This window comes from Bos mutus, chromosome 11 (genome assembly GCF_027580195.1).
Source record: "Bos mutus isolate GX-2022 chromosome 11, NWIPB_WYAK_1.1, whole genome shotgun sequence".
In the NCBI taxonomy this organism is placed as follows: Eukaryota; Metazoa; Chordata; class Mammalia; order Artiodactyla; family Bovidae; genus Bos; species Bos mutus.
Window position 1 is genome coordinate 43,508,580 of NC_091627.1, and position 20,627 is coordinate 43,529,206.

Below are 20,627 nucleotides of genomic sequence, written 5' to 3' on the forward strand. Positions count from 1 at the left end.
GTTTCCCCCGCACCTCAGTGGAGCCCTGAAAACACCAGGTGTCGTCAGCAGAGCTGGCAGCTGGGGGCCCCCCTGGTGTCAGTCGTGTTGGGAGGGGCTTTGGGGCAGCTGTGGAAGACGGCGCCGGTGGCCTCAGCAGTCCTGGTGGGCAGCCAGCCGTCCCCTCATGGCACGATAACTGATATTTATTGGACACTTACCGTGTGCCAGACACCGTGTAAGTACTTAACGTGGATTAACTTATTTAATATTTACAACAACTCCCACTTTTACGGATTAGGAAACCGAGGTAAGGCAGCTTTCTCGGGTCAGCCTCTGATAAATGTGGAGCCAAGATCTGAACCCAGGCACGTTGACGGCTGGCTTGTGTGCTTCAGCTTTGCTCTGTTGAATGTCCTGGGGGCGGAGAAGGGATTTAGTATCTTGACGTGTTTACTTACGGGTAGTGTGCCCAGGGAAGAAGAGGGCCAGTGTGTGCAAAAATGACGACAATACTTTGCACTCCCTCCACCAAGAGCTGAAGTCCGTTTCCCACTTCTCAAGTTAGGCCTGGCCTCCCGACTCACTTTGACCAAGAGAATGTGGCCACAGGAGACGGGCCGGTTCCCAGCCCAGGCCTCCAGAAGCCTCGTGGCTTCTGCTCTCCCCGTCCGTGGAATCTCGCCACTACAGCAAGAAGCCTGGGGTAGGCTCCCCTGCTGGGTGAGAGGTACTTGGCCCGTCACCCTGTCACCCTTTCACCACAGCGGACAGCCTGCTAACCACCTGATGAGCGGATGAGGCTGTCCTACGCCATCCAGCGACCTGCCAGCTCACCACAGACACAGGGCCAGGCCCAACAGAGCCAGGCTGGACACTGCCCCCACTGACCCACAGAGGCAGGAGCTAATGAGTACACGTTTCTTGTTTTCAGCCACTGGGTGGCTTGTGGGTAGCAACAGATACAGCAGAAAATACCCCAAACAGAAGGAAGCTATGAAGTTGGAGGAATTCCCACCAGACAGTATGGGTAAGTGGAAACCCCTCAGGCAGGGAAAAGAGATTCACAGGAAAGGGAGCGGGGCAGGGGAGCACCTGCCTGGCTCCTCAGAAACCCAGCACCCTCACCTCTTCTGGCTTCCATCGGGTGGGGGAGGGGCCAAACTCTCCGGAGAGAAACTCCAGAGAGACAGGAAGCTGAAGCAGTAGTCTGCTCCTGTGTGTGTATGTGTGCGGGGGTGAAGGGGGGTGGGTGTGTCTGCAGTCAGTGTGAGGTGGCCACCTCTTGGCAGACGTGCTGGTGTTGCTGTAGAGCAGAGAGAACCCAAGACAGTCTGTGAACCTGGGATTCTGGGCACCACCGATGCCAAGCTCCGGCTGTTCCCACAAAGTAGCTCTGATCCAGACAATAAACTGTGTGAGCCTAACCACAAGCAGCAGATATAAGAATAAGGAAAAGCAGGAAAAGGGGAGAAACATTTAGTATATATTCATACGAGGAACAAGAAAACTTGGGGCAAATTGAGATAGAGGGAATGGCCACTGGGATGGGGGGGTTAAAATAACACTGCTGTTCAGACTACAAAAGGATGCCCTTGGGATTAAAGCAGGGGAAAAGGATTTAATGATACTCAGTAAATATTACCAGCATGTAAAATCTACATATTATGGTGTAATCACGCTTTTTGGTGATGATATTGGTGATTTCACTTGACCACGTTTTAAAAATCACCCTTCTCGAACGCCTTGAGGATTTTAAAAAGAATCAAAGCTTTCAGGTAAGGGATGGTGCTGTATCCATACAATTTCAAGCAGACTTTGAGAATGGGACAAGAGTTTTTCTTTTAAGTTGGACCCTTCCCGGGGCTCTGGGCCTGGGCCCGAGCCTGAAACCACAAAAAGCATTTCCCAGCACCCTTGCGACGCCCACCTTGAATTCCCTTCCTGCCAAGTTGCCCCGAGTTTCCCAGACTTGGGGAAGCCACTCTCCTCCGCCCGGCTCCGGAGCCTGGGGGTGGGGGCGGCCGATCCCCTCCAACCGCGCGGCCGCCAGAGGGCGCTGCTCTGTCGCCGGGAGCGCCGCGGCCGCCTGGGCGTGTGGCCTGGCGAAGGCAATTTTGTGTTGTTTAAATGCCAGCATTGATTGCTCACTCCTTTCCCAAACATGTTTCCATTTTACCCTGTATCTCTTCTACGTGAAAAACTCAAGAACAACAACAACAAAAATGTGTACTTTAGTTCTAGTTCCAGAATAAGTATAAGGGGTTTTACACGAAATGCAGTTTTGTTCCAGAAGCCTCTGGGACCAGGGCAGAGCAGCCAGCAGGGGCTCTCCGGACGCTGCTCACCGGTCAGGGCAGAGGCACGTGGACACAAACCCACCGAACCTCGGCCCTGTAAATGCTCTCGCCAGCAACCCACCAGCCCGCAGCTTTCCGCTCCGGAGGACCGGTTCGTTTCCGGCCAAGTTCAGAAGCTGGTGGCCGAAGAGGGTGCCGCGCGGGACCGCGGAGGAGCCAGCCGGGGTCCGGAGCAGGCGGCGGGCCCCGGCTTCCCGCCCGGCGGCGCCCGGGGAGCGGAGACTCGCAGGCGGGGATGGGGATGGCCGGGGGACACGGGGGTGTGGATGACCATCGCGCACGGGGCAGCTGTACCCGCAAGGGTGAAGGCGGGGAAGCAGCGGTAGGAAGACGAGGAGGGGGCGCAGAGGGAGAGTCCTGTCTGATGGGGGTGGTGGGGATGGCCCCGCCGGTTTGGGTGGGAGCCTGACGGCCACAAATACAAGTCCTAGGCAAGAGACTTGAAGATACGTTTGGCTGAGGGAAGGTGTCTAGGAGAGAAAGCTCCTAATCCTGGAGTGGGGGCCGGGGCGGCGGCGGCAGCGGCGAGCGGGGAAGGTGTCTGATTGACAGCTAGATTCTGTTTTTCAGACCAGAAAAAAAAAAAAAAAAAAATCCCTGTCCCCTGGGGAGATTTCTCAGTCACTTTTCTTCTGCAGGAAACTGCTTCTTGTTGGAGCCTCCTGGGGCTGGCAGAGTTAAAATCCTTTAACCCAGGATGCCTTGGGCCTTTTGTTCCGCTCTGACAATGGAATTGGGTGGAGGGGGCTGGGAAGGCAAGGGGCTGGATCTAGGGTGTATCCGTGGGGTGGAGGGTCTGGTGAAGCTGTGTTCAATCACACGGTGAAAAAGCAATTTGGTCGTATGTGTGTGCGTTTTCGGCGAAGGTGTAAGGAAGCCTAAGGCACGGGGCACCAGCTCGTTAACACATGTGGCTGAGTGCCTGCTGTGTAGCTCAGCAAACCTTTAATTACTCAGGGAGATCTTCCAAAACTAGAAACTCAATTTTGGTCCCTGAAAGGTTGGATAATGGGTTTTTCTTGCATCTCAATCCAAGGGGACAGATATCCCACTCCCCTGGGCTCCCAGATTCTTCTAGATGTTTTGGCTTCTAAAACTGTCCTCCCATGGGACAGACAATGCTTAGTTAAAGACACTCAGACACGTAAACCCTTCAAGCATATTAATCATTTGAAATCATTGCTTTGAACCTATCATGTCCTTGATTCATAATCATCGGTAGCACCCACTAACTCAAAGGACTTGGAGGGAGGCATTCAAGGCCTCTCACCATGCTGACTTTTCTCCTCCCACCCCCCACCTGCTTCCTCCCCTGTAGCCAGCCTGGCCTCTCACTGCCCCCTTGGTATATCTTGGCTTCTCCAGCCTATCTCAGGCCCTTCCTGGCCATCTAGCTGGCTACTTCCTTCTCCATTCAGTTCTGGCTGCAGTCAGTCAATATACATTTACGGAGAGCCACCCACCCCTACCCCCACCCCACCATGTGCAAGGCATGTTCTGGCCCTGGAAATATATCAGAGACCAAGACAGATGCCTGCCCTTAAAGATTTTTTGCCTTAATGGAAGAGAATAAAGCCAGACAGTTTCACATGTTGATAAGTAGCTAATCAATGGAATAGAGTAGGGATGGGGGTAGGGTTAGTTAGTGCTGCTTTATTTAGCCAGGAAAGGCCTCTTTAAGACCTTCTGAGCAGGAAGAACTAGAAGCAGAAGGGATAGAGATGCAAAAGCCCTGAGGCAGGAATGCACTCCATTAAGTTCAGGAGATACCTTTGAAGGCCATTGTCACTGGAGCAATGTGAACAAGGACATTTCGAGGGCTCTTGAAATATAGGCAAAGACTAGACCATCATATCCTCATGGGTCAAAATAAGCAGTGTGGATTTTATTTTGGTTGCAGTGGGAAACCTTTGGAGGATTTTAAGCCAGGAGAAAAGATTCCACTTACTCTTTAGAAAGATGGCTCTGGCTGCTTGGCAGAGCAGGGACTAGAAGCAGAGAACAGTAAAGATGTGGTTGCAGATGTCCTGGCAAGAGCAGGTAACGGCAGGTTTGTGGCTATGGAGATGATGAGATCTCTGGAGCTATCACAAGGATGACTTTCATTTTTAGGATAACTGGATGGACAGATTGCCCATGTTGTGGGGAGGGGAATATCAGCAGTTCTGTTTTGGCCATGCCAGTACCTATCAGGTGTCAGGGGGATATGTGTAGACAGGTTTGAGTCTGGAATTCAGGGGCATCTCTCCTTTAGGTTTAAATTTGACATCTAGCATATGGATAGTATTCAAAACCATGGGCCTGGATCATTCCATTTAGAGAAAATGTAAAGCTAGAAGTGAGAGAAATGAGACTGAAGCCACTCCAACATTTAGAGATCTGGTAGAGGAAGAGCAAGCAAGCGAGATTGAGACAAATGGCCTGCGAAGTTGGAAGAAAACCAGAAGATGGTGATTCTAAGGAAGCTGAGCAAAGGAAGTATTTCAAGAAGAGGGATATATCAGTCAGCTGTTGCTAGGTAACAAACAATCACAAAAATCTCTACGGCATATAACAGTAAATATTTTTAATACTTTTATTTATTTATTCTGGCTGTGCTGGGTCTTCGGTGCTTCACGGGCTTTTCTCTAGTTGCAGTGTGCGGGGTTCTCTTGTGAAGCATGGGCTCCAGGGCACACGGGCTTCAGTGGTACGGCTCCCAGGCTCTAGAGCACGGGCTCAGTAGTTGAGGCACATGGGCTTAGTTGCTCCACAGCATGTAGGATCTTCCCAGGCCACGGATCAAACCCATGTCTCCTGCACTGGCAGGTGGATTCTTTACCTCTGAGCCACGTGCTATTTTATGCACACATCTGGCATCAGCTGGAGGTCAGCCAGGTGAGGCTGACCTTGGCTGGGTCTAAGTCTGCTCTGGATACATGTCCCTCATCATCCTTGCACGGACAGGGCAGCTATGGCAGGTTATCCCCTGGTGATGACGTTGGCACAGATAGGCAGATGGAAATGACTCCTAAGGCCTAGGCTTGGAACTGTACCATGTCACTTCCTCTCTCATTCTGTTAGCCAAAATGGGTCATATAGTGATGTTCAAAAGTCAAGGGGCAAGAACATATATTCTACCTCTAGTGCAAAAAGGGGCAGCGAAGTTACATAGGATAAGAACACAGGGAGGAGTGACAGGAATTAGGACCAATAATTCAATCTACCACAGAGTAGTCAAAGATGTTCAGTACCACTGGGAGACCAGATGAAATAGGGATGTAAACTGGCCACTAATTTAGCCAAGATGTCAGTCACTGGTGTCCTCATAAGAGCCATGACAAGGGAATGGCAAGAGAAAGGCCTGACTGGGATGGGTGGAGGTGAGAGGGAGGCAAGGAAGAGAAGTGTGAGTTGTGTAGACAACTCTCCCAGGAATATTTGCTCTGCAGAGGAGCCGGAAAATGGTGCAGCAGGAAATTGGACTAAGACTAATATGTTTTTAAATTGAGGGATAGTAAGTCCTGTTCGACTGCAATGGGAAGGTTAGAGTAGAGAGGAAGAAATATTGGGTTGACCAAAAAGTTCCTTTGGGTTTTTCCATACCATCTTTTTGGTATGGAAACTTTTTGGCTAACCCTATAGCTGAAAGGAAGGGAAGATGTGTGCTGGTGAAAGGGGAAGGGGCCCAGGGCACAGATGGAGGGGTTGGCCACAGATGGGCGGAGGGAACCCAGAGCTGGGGACATTCTGGTGGCTTTGGTGGGAGGAAGTGCAGGCGGTTGGTCTGTTTGTACCTATTTTCTCTATGAAGGATAGTCAGAGGCCAGATTGAGAGCGAAAGAGGAAGGGGTGTTGACAGTATGCAGAAGAGGAGAAAGTGTGAAATTGTTGCATCAAGAAGAGGGAAAAGGAATTTTTCTAAGAAATGGTGGTAGGACTGTCAAATACCCATCAGAAATTTACGGCCATAAATGTGATGTGAGCCCATTCAGAGTAGCTGGGTAGTTTCTTCAGCAGTGTGCAGCTTCTCTGTTGCAGGTATGAAGTAAGCAGTTTGATTTAACCACAGCTGGGTTTTCACCAGGTGAATGCAATGGAGAGAGACTGCTGTAAGAAGTTCAGAGTGTTTGCAAGGAAGATTTCCCAGGCCAGATCATAGAACCTCAGCTGGCTGATAAGACCTGAGGGAAGATAAATAGTGAAAAAACAGTACAGCGATGGACTGGAGGTCTCAGGTGGGAAAGATGGTGGAGTGGAAGGACCGGAGTGAAAGAGCTGGCAGGCTGGCAGGTAGTAGGATCTTTGAATCTGAGATTTAAGAGATGGTCCCCAGTGGCTCAGTGGTAAAGAATCCTCCTGCGATGCAGGAGACCTGGGTTCAATCCCTGAGTCAGGAAGATCCCCTGGAGAAGGGCAACCCACGGCAGTATTCATGCCTGGAGAATCCCATGGACAGAGGAGTCTGGTGGGCTACAGTCCATGGGGTCCCAAATAGTCAGACACGACTGAACACACACGCACGTTGACATTCATGGTTCCAGGTCTAGGGTATGACCAGGAGACCAGGGTGGGGCAGGAGATGTATCATTAGGACTAAGGTAGTCAGGACAGTTAGGGGATAAGGTTGTGGGGCAGGTCATCAGCTTTGGGGCATGCCAAAGCTGTGGGGCATGTTGAGATCACCAAGAATGGTGACAGTGGAGGAGAAAGAGCCCAGTGCTGAAATCGTCAAGGAATGGAGGAAGTGGGCAGAAGGATAATAAGGTGACACTAACTAGAAGCGGTGGATAGCAAGCTCTGTTGACATGTATTCCAAAGGAGATGGGTTTTTGAAGGAGGAATAGGAACCAGATTGGGAAGCATCAATGGTGAGTGAGGAGACATCTCCAGGCCCGGAAGCGTGGCCTATGGAGAAAGAAGCCTCTGTTGGACAGGGCTGTGGAGCAGCAGGGTCCTCAGAGGTGAGACAGTCTTCAGGAGGAAGGAAGAGAGGGTCCCAGGCTTGCAGGAGATTGCATGAGAAGGCAGAGAGGGCTGGGTGAGGATTACAGGGGGAGGGGGCATTCATCAGTGTCTGCTGCGCTCCGCCCCCCACCCACCCCCGCGGCCCCGCCCGGGTGCGTGATGGATAAGGGCAGCCTCACCTGGCCCCTTGAGGATAGCTTCCCAGGTTACCCTGGCCTGGAGGGGAGGCTTCCTTTTCAAGGAACCCCTATAACTCTGGTTTCTCACGTTTCGCAATTGGGCCTGGTCCCCTGCTTCCTGGTGTCCTCAGCGTTCTTCTTCCGTGTAGATTTCTTATAGAGGCAAGTTTGGGCAGAACGCCGTCTAGGCCATTTTGCACGCGCGCTCCAGTCCAGCACAGCACCTGACACGCAATGGGCCTTCACAACTGTTTGCTGCTGGATGCAAATACGGTAATAGTTTCCCTTTAAGGCCAAGAAAGGGGCCCGTCCGCGGGTTGGAGGGAGGGGGGCGTCCTTCTGCCCGCGGCCCCCGCCCCCACCCACTCCCGGCCAGCTGCTGCGGCCGCCCCTCCCCCCCTGCCCCGCAGCCGCTCGGTCTGAGTAACCCGACGCCTGGGCCCGCTCCCCCGCCCGACCCAGGGCTCGGCGGCCAATGGCCGTGGCCCGAGCCTCCGCCGGGAGCCGCGGGGCCCTCCCGGCGCCACCCGGCCGGGCTGGGGCACCGGTTAAGAGCCGGCCTCCAGCTCCTGCTCCTGCTCTCCGTGCCCTGCGTGAGCCGCCGTCGGCCAGGCCCAGCCCAGACACGCCCGCGCCCTGCCCCGAGGCTGTGCCAGGGGACTGGGCGATGGGTGCAGACCGGGCACTGAGAGGGCCAAGGCGGGAACTATCCCCAGCCCGGGGAGCCAGGGCACTTGAGTTCTGGGGCGCTTGACAGGCTGAGAGACCTTGGACAGTCGCGGAATCGTCTGTGGTTGAGAGCAGACCCTGTCCACCTTGAGTGGGGCTTGTGAGGGCCCAAGCCGGCAAAGGCCGCAAGTCCTCCTGAATTAGCCAGTGTGTGCGTGTGCTCAGTCGCTCTGTCAAGCCGACTCTGCGACCCCATGGATTGTAGCTCGCCAAGATCCTTGTCCATGGAATTTTCCAGGCAAGAATACTGGAGTGGGTTGCCATTTCCTTATTCAGGGGATCTTCCCCACCCAGGGATCAAACCCACATCTCTTAAGTCTCCCGCATTGGAAGGCGGATTCTTTACCCCTGTGCTGCCTGGCATTAGCCAGAGGCCAGGCGAAACCCAAGTCACTGGGACCAGTCATCACCGGCCCTGTCTACAGCTTCTCCTCCCCACCATCCGGGTCCCACCGCCCACCATCCTGGGAATTCCCTAGGTTCAAGGGGAAGAGCCTGACACAACTTTCCTGAACACCTCAGTCTGGGCAGCTCCTCACTCCCAAGGCAGAGGTGGGCTGATGGGGTTAGCAACCCCCTCCCCACTCCCTCCACCAACCCCGGAGGAAGGGAGCAGGAAATACATGCTGGGCTGGAAGGGTGAGCACAGGCAGGGCACCTTTCCAACTACCTAGTTTATCTCCAGGGCACTTACTAGAGTGGAAAAAGTATAAAGAAGAAACTGACCAACAATACCTTTTTCCTCCTCCAATGGTTACAACTACACACTCCCCACAATTTGCCGCCGTAGGCTACAAATACTTGAGTATTTATCTGTGTGCACTACAGATCCCCGTACCTTAAGAAAGGCAAAGGAGAGCTCAGGAAATACACTGTAGTCTGAAAGAAACAGAAGAGAAGAGATCTTTGTCAAGGATGCATAATTTTAACATTCACAGCTCTCCTACACCGGAGCAGGGTCTGGGTCGCGTATGGTGATGAGAACACATCTGGGTCCCTTGAATCTTCGGTCTATGCCAGGTCCCAAACAGGCTCCCAAATAGGTTCTGGAACCTGCAACCTTGACTCACACCCTTTCCCACCCCCGCACTGGACTGGCAACCTTCAGGCACCTTGCCTGGGGCTCAGGGTCACATGCTACACGGCTCGGCTCTCTCTTCCCTGGCAGTTGGACTCCAGGGTCTGACACCCCATCAGGTCCTCTGCCCCAGGTGAATCCAAAGGCAGGATGTGGCATTTCAGGGAGCCTGAGAGGGAGTCCAAAAGCAGGGAGGGGGAGAGTGCCCCCCAGCCCAGGCCTGGTGTTCTGCAGGCTTCCTGAAATTCATTTGCTTCTAGACCTCTTCAGCCTTGCCAAGTTCTGTGTGAAAGATCAGAACAGCTGGAAATTTCTAGCGGGAGAGTGCCAGGTGCTGAATAGGTCCCAGTCTGACTTAGAAACAGTGAGGGGCCAGGGCTGTTTGGGGTTGGCACTCTTCCCTTTGCCAGACGGGCAGGAACTGCTTGCTCTTGGAAGGCATGCCACCCCCAAGCCTGGGCCAAAGCCGCTGTAAACCCCGGACACCAGGCTGGGGACAGAAACTAGGAGCCTCCTCCCTCCTAAGCCCCAGGATGACGACACAAAGGGCCTCCTCTGCTGGCCAAGCAGAAGGGGATGGGCTGACTGGGGAGGGCCGAACCGTCACCCAGTCAAAGCCAGGCAGCTGCAAATGAAACACAGGCCTAGGAAGGCTCCGACAGGCACTCAGTCTTTCCCAGAGCCAAAAAATCCTGGCTAGAGACTTGACTACAGAGCAAGGCAAGGCACTGGGAAATACTTGAAACCAGGCACGACCCCTGGTACTGTTGGACTCCTGACAACAACAGGCGGAGCCAAATGCTTTTTCCCCACCTGGCCCAGACACAAAAATTAAGCTGCCCAGAGGGGACCCAGGGGAGGTGGCAGAGGAGCCAGGGAGGGACCCAGCAGGAAAAGGGAAGCTGGCAGTAAGGTCGTTTTTACCCTGCTCAGAGAGCAGAGCTCTCACACAGCAAGTCTGCAGAGGGGAGAGTTCCTGCTTGGCTTGACAAAAGGCCAGGTCACTCAGGCCCTCTGGAGCCTCTCGCAAGCCACTCTGGGATGTACACGGTGGCTAGGCCACAGGGGTTACCTTCTGTTTGAAGAAGGGTAGGTGGTAGGGGTAGCTGCTGAGGGAGGCCGGCACCCCGCCCCCAACCCCAGGCTGTGACAAGCTTGACCTTCACTCTCAGGACTACCTCAGTCCTTCCATGGCAGGCTCTGCTTGCTTTATTTATTTGCCATGCCATGCAGCTTGCAGGATCTTAGTTTCCTGACCGGGATTGAACCTGGGCCCTTGTCAGTGAAAGCACCAAGTTCTACCACAAGGGAATTCCCATCAGCCTGCTTTAATTTTTTTTTTTTCCAAGATTTTGTTTTTTGACATGGACCATTATTAAAATCTTTATTGAATTTGTTATAATGTTGCTTCTGTTTTACATTTTGGTCTTTTGGCCAGGAGGCTTGTGGGATCTTAGCTCTTCAACCAGGGATCAAGCTTGCACCCTCTGCATCAGAAGGTGGTGTCTTAACCTTTGGACAGCCAGGGAAGTCCCCAGGCTGCCTTATTTTAAATGCACCTGCAGGGTAGCATATTATGGATAACATTTATAAACCCACTAAGGAATGTTCTTTTATTCATATTTCTCCTGATATGTGAAAGGAGGGTTACTTTTTAAAAGTTCCAAAATTAAATAGGAAAAGAGACATCATGTGTTGAGGATGGATTGGGAATCTTAATTTTCTTTATCCTTTGCTGGATCTTGAAAGAAAAAAAAAAAGAATAGAAAGACACATACCACTGCACAAGGCTTCTTTAAAAAAAAAAAAAGCTTTCTGAATTTAAAACTAGAGCATGCTCTATAAAAAGAAATTCAGACAAAAAATATAAAGAGCAAAAAATCACCTATTAATCCCACTACCCACTGATAGCCCTGATATCATTATTGTGTATTTTTCCCACACTATTTTCTATGCATGCAGATCCATGTTTTTACATGAGATATAATTATTAACATCAGAGTGTCTTCTTCTTCCTGCCCCTGTCCACTGACGAACATTCTAAACTTGCCTGTTTGGTTTCTCTTCACTTCACTCTTCCACAGAGAGGAAGAATGATCACTTGCTGAGAAAAGCTAAACTGATCTACATAATAAAGGAATGCAGTGAGATGGGATGAGGTCCAGGGTAGGGAAAAGCCTTCTGAACTAGAGTTCAGTACGCAGTTTAGTTTGTAGCACGTTAGAGGCTCAGGAGAAGGGACGGGGTGTAGAGAATTGGGCTTGGAAGACGGGGCTTTGGAGACGGACTGATGTGGTTATTTTTCTGGAGCTCTTTTAATGTTCTTCTAGAGATGTAATTAAATAATGCAATTTATTTCGTATTAATTTGGGCCATTAAGTCCATACAGAGACTGAAATTATGGTCTCCCTGCTCATTTACAAGGGTTATGTTTTTAAAACATGGAGTTGCAGTATATTTCCTTTTTATATCCTTTTTTAAAAATTAAATTTCAGGGCTTCCCTACTGGCTCAGTGGTGAAGAATCCACCTGCTGATGCAGGAGACGTGGGTTCAATCCCTGATCTGGGAAGATCTCACATGCCGAGGAGCACCTAAGCCTGTGCATCCACAACTATTAAGCCTGTACTCTAGTGTCTGGGAGCTTCAGCAAGAGAAGCCACTGCAATGAAAGCCTGCACACCACAATTAGAGTAGCCCTTGCTCGCCGCAACTAGAGAAAAGCCCGAGCAGCAACAAAGACTCAGCGCAGCCAAAACTGAATAAATAAATAACACTATTTTAAAAAATTAAATTTCATGGTCAAGTCAATAAATGGAGATTTTTTTTTATCCTTTAAACAGCTGCATGGCTATCCGTTCATCTTCACCATAATTTATTTAATCCATCTCCCGTTGATGATCATTTTTGTTATTCTAGGTTCACTGTTGTCAATAATTAGCCAGAGGCCATCCATATGCATATACATCTTTGCACTCGGGCTGAAATTTCCTTAGGATGTATTCCCGTATGACTGCAGGATCAAAAGAAAAGGACATTCAAATTTTAGTGCACAGTGCCAAGCTGCGCTCTGTAAAGACTGAACAAATTAAAACCACCACCTACAGGGCTGGATTCTGCTCTTGAGTGTAGTACTGCTGGCAAGGGAGGTCCCAGTGGGTCAAGCAGACAGAGAGGCTTTGGGAAGGAGCTGAGCCGTGGCACAGGGTTGGGGTGAGGGGTGCGGGGTGCGGGGGTCGGTAAGGAAGGGTCTTCCAGGGAAGATGGTAAGAGCCAGTGAAGGCTCTATAGAAATCACTTTTGCTACTCAGCATCCTTTATCTGGGGGAATCACCTTCTCCTCCACAGTAGCCCATTCAGCCTATGGATGAGCTTTGGGTGGTGCCGACTTCCCACCTTCTCCAAGACCCCCATCCTGGGTTGGCCACAGGGGTGACCAGATGACTGGAGCCAGATTAGTCAGAGGTCTTCATACCCTGGTGAGAATGATGGTTCCAGCCAGGAAGAAATCTTTCTTGCTCACTGAACACCACGTGACACCAGAGCCGGCAGTGGTCCTCTCCTCCCACCCTTTGAGGGCTGCCCAGATGAATGCGGAGCTGAGAGATGGAGACAAAACCTTGATAGCTTTGCAGAGGCCCGAAACCTAGCCACGTCTGAAGCCATTGGGGTCCATCCTGGGCATTCTGTTTACAACAAAGAAGTCTTGACTCCCGCTCAAATTGTCATTAGATTTTATTTTTTAAAATTCAGGTAAATTTCACATAACATAAAATTAACCATTAACTATGTTAAAGTGTGTGCTTCAGTGGCATTAATGTACGTTCGCAAGGTTGGGCAACCATTGCCTTTATCCAGTTTCGAAGACATTTACATCACCACAACAGGAAACCCCGTCCCCATCAAGCCATCACTTCCTATTCCCTCTTTCTCTCAAGAAGTTTCAGATAAGTGGAATCATACAACATGTGACCTCTTGCATCTGGTTTCTTTCATTAGCGTGATGTTTTCAAGGTTTACCCATATTGTAGAATGTTTTAAGTACGTCATTTATTTTTAGGCCAAATAGTATTCCACTGTAAGGAATATACCACATTTTGTCTATTCTGATGGACATTTGAGTTGCTTCTACCTTCGAGCTATTATGAATAATGGTTCTGTGGACATTCATGTGCAAGTATTTGTTTGCATGCCTGTTTTCAAGTCTTTGGGAATATATACATAAGAGTGGAATTGTTGGGTCGTATGGTAATTCTAAGCCCAGACATTCTACATTCTTTTTCTAGTTTAAGCCAGTATGAAGTGGGTTGCCTTCCTGGGCAGTCAAAGGAATCCTGACTTACTCAGGTCTTGAAAGACAAACCAGCCTGGCCAGAGTGGGGAGCAGGGAGGAGAGGGTTTGTCCTGGAGCAAGTGGGCAAGCAGTGGTGGAGACATGGAAACAGACCCCGGAGGAAGTACATTCTCGAGTGGGAGTGCCAGGCGAGAAAGTGCTACTAGCCTTCTGGACTAGTAGCAGGGAAACCCGCAGATAAGAGGAATCTTAGACCAGTTGCTTTGGCAACCCAGCCTAGGAGAGGAAATGCCCTCCTTCCTCTTTTCCTTCCTCCCCACTTCCTGTCAACGCCTGAGCAGGATGCACCAACAGGGAGTAGCCCGAGTGGGAAAACACATTTTCCTTCTTAAAGGAGAAAGGTTTATTTCACCCTGTGCCTCCCGCAGCCCTGGCAGGGATCAATTTCTCCATTGTGCTGAGCCACCAGTCAGGCCTCAGGACCATGTTTGAGGGTGGCCAGCCACCTTCAAACCTGCCCACTCTTGCCTGAGACTCCATGCAGAGTGAAACCCCTGATTCAGCTTAGAAAAGAAATCATTGAGGTCTCTGCTCCTGTTCCCTCATTCCCACTCACCACTCTCGGCACCCCGGTTCCTTTGGGGGATCAAATCGGGATGATGGAGATCTGTGTTCCTGCTCATTCTCATTGAACGTGGGTTGAGAGTCTCCTCTGAGTCAGTGTCTTCCCTACAGGTAGAAGGCCATTCGATTGACTTTCTTTGTGTTGAACACCCTCTGTGTGGGTCATGGTGGGTAAACTCCTGGGCAGCAGAGGAAGAGGAGCAGGTCGCGCCTGGGGTCAGGGGAGGGGGCACTGGAGATATCAATACCCAGGCTCCTGATCCCGAGGCACATGACGCTCAGTAGGGGAGACCAAGGGCAGTGTAAAGCAGAGCAGGCATAATTACAGCAATAGGGAAGTTTGGTAGATCTTCCCGACTCAGAGATGGAACCCAGGTCTCCTGCACTGGAGGCGGACTCTTTACTGTCTGAGCTACCAGGGAAGCCCCTTATGTCCTTCCTAGTGAATATCTATTTACTCAGTTTACTATGTATTTAAAAAAATTAATCAAAGTAATCCCTTCACATAGTTTAGGAGTTGAGACATCCTGCCAACAGCAGCACCAAGTTGCCAGCCAGGTAAGGAAGCCAGCTGTCCTGGAAGTGGATCCTCCAGCCCCAGTCAAGCCTTCAGATGATAGGATCCTCTGCTGACATTGTGACTAAAACCTTAGTGTAAGAGACCTTGAACTGGAACTGCCAAGTTAAGGAGAATTTCTGACCCAAAGAAACTGTGAGGCAATAAATGTTAAGTTTGGAGGTAATTTATTACATGGCAACAGAGAACAAATACGTGTTTGCTTTTTTTTTTTTTCCAACTCAATTGCACTGGGTCTTCATTGCTGTACACAGGCTTTCTCTAGTTGCAGAGAGTGGGGGCAACTCTTTGTTACAAAGCTCTGGCTCTAGATAGCACAAGGGTTTAGTTGCCCCATGGCATGTGGGATCTTCCTGGACCAGGAATCAAACCAATGTCCCCTGCATTGGCGGGCAGATTCTTAACCACTGGACCACCAGGGAAGTCTTGTGTTTGTTATTATATTATTTTCTTGGGTCAGAACTCTAAGCAAAGAGGCTGGGGAATGCTCTAACACAGATGGCTGTGAGCAGTATTAACTGAGGACACTTTGCTTGTAGGCTGTGTATAATGAAATAGGCTAAGGACCATCCAGACAAGTTACAAAACTTCTTTTGAAATGATAAGTTTCTTACTAACTCAGAAGCCTGTGGTCTCAGGGAGGAGATGCCTGGCTGACAGACTTTGTTCACAGATGACAAGTGCTGGGGTGACAGGCATCCAGATGAGAGTTATGGGGCTAGGGATCTAATGCAGTTCCCACGGTTAGGAACTGATTGAGCGCTTCCGTTAGAAAAAGCCGTCCCAGCCACAGGTTCATTTGAGTCTGGCCCCTATTTCCAGTGTGTAGAAGCTCGTCTCTTCCCTTGAAAACATGGTGAAAATCTCTGCAGTATTTCCCAGTGAAACTGGCTTCCTTCCCTGTCACCCGGAGCTGGCTGGAGCTGAAGGCACATGACAGAGGCGTTTCATCAGCTAATGTGAGCTCATGTCCAAGAAGTGCCCACGCCTCTCTGCTCTTGGTACCTGAGATTCTGGGAAATCCGCTCTATTTTCAGCCTCTAGGTTTCCTTGTCATTATGAGAACCGAGCTCCTCGGAAACAGGTGGCCACAGGGGAGCTGAAAAAAAGAGGAAGATGAAGCAAGCCCCACACAGCCTTGCAAGGAGATTGTTCTCAGCTTGAAGACCCTGGAAACCTTGGTCGAAAACCCTCTCGGCAGTTGCCCCTTGGAGACATCTACTGTTTGGGGAAATATGTTTGGTAAGGCTTCTCTCAGCAACCAAATGGTCAGCCCATTTGAACCCCTTTCCTTGAAAGATATTTTGCTATAAAACATGTTTTAACACTTATTAATTTTTTTGTTGCTTCTTCCTTTCTTTCCTGGTTTTGTGGCTTAGAGACAGGCCTTAAATCCAGCCATCTCGCCCTCCCCCAGCCAAAAGGAAAAGCAGATGAGAAATGACCACTTTTCAATTTGTCCACATCCCTTGGGGAAAAAAGTATACAAAACTCAAGTCTGAAACTTTTAAGGACTAAAGTGCTTATAAGTCTTCCTCCAGCAGAGACCCAGAGGTGGTAAAGAAGAGACAAATCTAGCAACTGGTTATTTAAAAGCCGTCACTTAGCATTTAATGAAGGATGCCTTTTGGATTAACTATTAAAATTGACCTCCAATTCCCAGTGGAAACTGAACATGTCCAGGCACTGCCCAGAGGGTAAATGAAGAAACCAACGTTGAAAAGTCAAGTCTGGGTTTCTTAGAAATAATCCCAGTTTGTGTGGGCAAAGGGAGTCTTCCATGATCCCCTTGGCCTCCATGCACATCTCCTCCAGAGGACAACATCAGGCCACAGCTGAAGGATAAACTGTGTGAATAAGGTATCCCTAGCAGCAAGCAACTTTAGACAAGGCTGGCAATGAAAGAAAAGCAAAAATGAAATCAAAGTATAACACTGCCAATGCTTCTCTAGCAATTTGCATTGCATTACCCATAATGATTTGTAATTTTACATTTAAAGCTATTATCTTTTGGCAGACACCTTGACTTTAAATAAATGTCTGTCACCCCAAAGGACTGTGATAAGTCATGCCTTGAATCCCACAGTAAGATCCAGAGTGAGGTTATGCGCACCGGAGTGGGGCTACCCCAGCAGGAACATTTACCAGCCTCAGACCACACCCTGCTTCTTGGCTTGAGGCTGTGCCTTACATTGGCACTTACCGTGGCCACTGCTTTGGTGACTGTCATCCTGCCAAGAGCTTTAAGCTACCACCATCCATCGACTCCCACTTCTCTCTAAATAGAAAGAATTGAGTAGCTTGCTTTCTCCCTTTGGTTTCCCTAGGACTGTCTGATCATCTCTCGGTCCCTGACATCTAGGAACTACATATGCTTGAAAACAGACAGAAGCCCCCAAGGAGCTGCTGGCAGAATGAGAAGTTGAATGGATGCCAACTGGAGTGCCACTTCTGTAACCCCAAACACCTTTAAGTGACAGGAGACTAAGCAATATCACAGAATACTCTGATCTTCTTGTCAGAGCCTGAAAGCTCCTTGGAGCCAATGGCTATACCTAAATTCAATCAGAATTTTAGACAGAAGCAAACTGAGGGGCTGGCTGGGGGCTATTTCTTCCCAGAACACGTATTCTACATGCTGATAGATACTGATAAAGTTTAAAGAAATAGGACAATTACATAAAGTACAAGCCAGTGTCTGGCACACAGTAAGCCTATCAGTTAGCTCTTTCTGTTTAACTGATGACTTAAAACAACAGGAGTTATTTAGCCCATGGCTCTGCATTTGGGCATCTTAGGCTGTGCTCACTCATGCTCTGCTGTCTGCTGCCCCATTGGCCGGGGGCCCGCTGGTCTGCAGTGGCCTCAGTTGGGGCAGCCCTCCCTGCTCCATGTGGACTATCATTCTCTGGCAGTCTAGCCTGACCTATTCACCTGAGTTCCAGAGAGAGAAGCAGGCATGCTCTTTCATGGCCTAGGCTCAGAACTGTACGAATAACACCCACTGCATTCTTCTGGGCCAAGCAAGTCACTGGGGCAGCGTGAATTCAAGGAGTAGAGAAACAGCCTGCGGCTGTTTCTGGGAGGGGCTGCAAAGCCTGCTTGCAGAGCAGTAAGCACAGGGAGGAGAGAACAGTTGTGGCCATTTTTGCAATCTACCGCTGTAGGTAGCAATAAACTCTGTGAGTGCGTATAATTTTCAAGCATTTCCAAGAGGAATTATATGACTGTGTTAGTTGACAAGGGCTTCCCAGATGGCGCCAGTGGTAAAGAATCCGCCTGTCAATGCAGGAGACATGAGACACGGTTTGATCCCTGGGTCAGGAAGACACCTGGAGGAGGGCATGGCAACCCACTCCAATATTCTTGCCTGGAGAATCCCTCGGAGAGATGAGCCTGGTGGGCTACGGTTCATAGGATTGCCAAGAGTCAGACAGGACTGAAGCAACTTAGCATATTAGTTGGCAAGCTAGGGTGAAAAGATATATGGAAAAGCAAGCCCATCAGACTGGAATTACGCACTTTAGCGTAAGTCACTATTGGCTGGATTTTCTCTTATTTGCAGTCAAATAAATGCCTTTCTGATGTAGGGAGAATCGTCAGAGACCCAGTTTGCCTTGCTTTCTGCTGAGTCCTCCACACCTAAAATTGGGCCTGGCACACAGCGGGCTTCACAGATACTTGCTATTGAATGAATCAGGGGTCTAGTCCCCACCTTTCCAATAACTGGCCATACCACCCTAGCTGACCAAAGCATTAACCTTTCTCTGTGCCTCTTTTCTCCACAATATAGCTCAACTGAACCTCACCAGAACTGAAGAAATACAAAGCCCCACATAAATGCAAAGTGGACCCACACTCTGCATCACCACGACGATGCCTCCCAGTGTTGCAGACGGTTGCAGGAAAGCGTTATTCTCTACTATCCTTAGAAACCTCTCTTTCCCCAGAGCACAGTTCCTTCCAAGGCTCTGGGATTAACCTTTTCCAGCCATGCCTCTTTCAACACTCTGTTTAGGTTACTAAATGTGCTCCCTACAAAAGGACAAGAGTTGAGGAAATAGGCAAAATCCTTCAAGGAAATAGATGGCATTTCATAACTAGGAAGATGACATGCCTGTGTGCCATTGTCACAGAATATTTTTAAGTAAATCAACTTGCATGTCTCCAGGTTATAGTCTTTACTAATCAAAATCTTGAGCTGGTGCAAGGATTTGTGAACCCTCTCCTGCTGAACACCTTATTCAGAAATAATGAAGATAATAATAACTCACATATAGTAAGTAACAAATACTTTGCATATGTTCCCTCATTTAAACTTCAGCAAAAATGTATAAAATTGGGAGTATCATGATTCCCTTTTTACAGGTAGGGAAACTAAAGCATGAAGTTGCTAACTCATAGTAGATAGTAGAGCTTGGCTTTGAACCCAGGCAGGATAGCACTAGTGAACCATTATGCCTCACTGCCTTGCAACTACCTTACACTGAAAATCTAGTTGATGCCAGACTCTGGGCTTTGCACAGACAAGAATAAAGCCTAGTCCCTGCCTTGAAAGAGTCCAACTCTGGTAGACAGACCTGCTGGCAGAGATCGGTAAACAAAGCATCACAGCAACACAAATGAAAGAGAAAAGGCCTGTGTCTGTGGGTAGTCAAGGAAGGCTTCACAGAGGAGGTGGCTTTGGAGGGAAAGTAGGAGTTTTCTAAGTAGGCAAAGAGTGGACAGGGCATATCAGGGAGCAGAAGCTCCTTGGAGGTTAGATCTGGAGCAAGGGAGGAGGCAAAAGGCAAAGCCGAAAATAAGGACGTGGTGCCACTGGGAGAGAGTCTCCCTGCCTGGGTCAGGGAGCCTGACAAGGATTTACACAGCAAAGGGGTGGGCTTGCTTTGCATTTTAGAAAAAGTTGTCAGGTGTGAAACTTATTACACATAAGAAGTGATTGTGGTGGGAAAAAAGAGAACGCACTTCAGCACCGTGGGAGACATGACAAACTGAAGGAGAGAAGGGGGAGACAGATATGTAGACCAACTCTGGCTTCAAGTGTGTGAGGGAATGGACATCCACACCTACAAAACACATTAACTGAATAGGCCTTCCACATGCTCATGTGGGACGACAAGGATGACGAGGGTCTCTGGCAATGTCTCTACTACCACTTCTAAGATACCATCTCTCTACAAATTCTATGGTGGTTAGGACTCCATACTTTCACTGCTGAGGGCCCAGTTTCAATCCCTGGTTGGGGAACTAAGATCCTGCAAGCTGCGTGGTGTGACCAAAAATTTTTAAAGTAAACAAAACAAAGCGAAAAAGAAAAGTCTCACTGAAGCCATCATTTCCGGGCAGGCATGGTAGGGCCATGAGCAAGCTGATGACTAAGCTCTCTGCTGGGAGAAAAGACTGAGATAGACACAGTCAGGAGAGATGAGAAACCAGGACACCCTGAAGAGTGAAGAAGAGTTGGGGATGTAATTTTTAAAAAGCTGGAGGGAAGAGTTGCCCGAGAACTTTCTGTTCCTTAAGGTCACACTATACTACCTGCAACCAGGTTTCATATGAATTCGTTTTCCAGTAAGTCCTTTTCTTTTTAACTTAAGCCAACTTTCTATTTCTTGGAATTAACAGACCCCTAACACAGCCTTCCATACTAGTCCTATGGTTTTCTTTTCCACTTTTTCTAGGTTTTTTTTTAAAGTACAAATGCTCCTGAGGAAGTAATGCTTACATCACTAATACTTCAGGCTAAATGCCTTTCATCATCCTTGTGAGTGAAGGAGGTGGCAGGCCAGTAACATGAGCTGCAGCAGCGTTGGGGGAATGCTGACGGGAGGACAGAGGCTATGACACGTCAGAGACAG

The 20,627-nt window shown here is 49.4% G+C and overlaps 1 long non-coding RNA gene across 1 annotated transcript; it reads left to right on the forward strand.

The window, feature by feature from the left end:
* LOC138989884 (uncharacterized) lies at positions 1-12,117 on the forward strand. Its single transcript, XR_011466034.1, has 3 exons — positions 1-1,009; positions 7,615-7,738; positions 11,768-12,117. It is a non-coding gene; the product is annotated as an uncharacterized lncRNA (long non-coding RNA).
* The last annotated feature ends 8,510 nt before the right edge of the window (positions 12,118-20,627 follow it).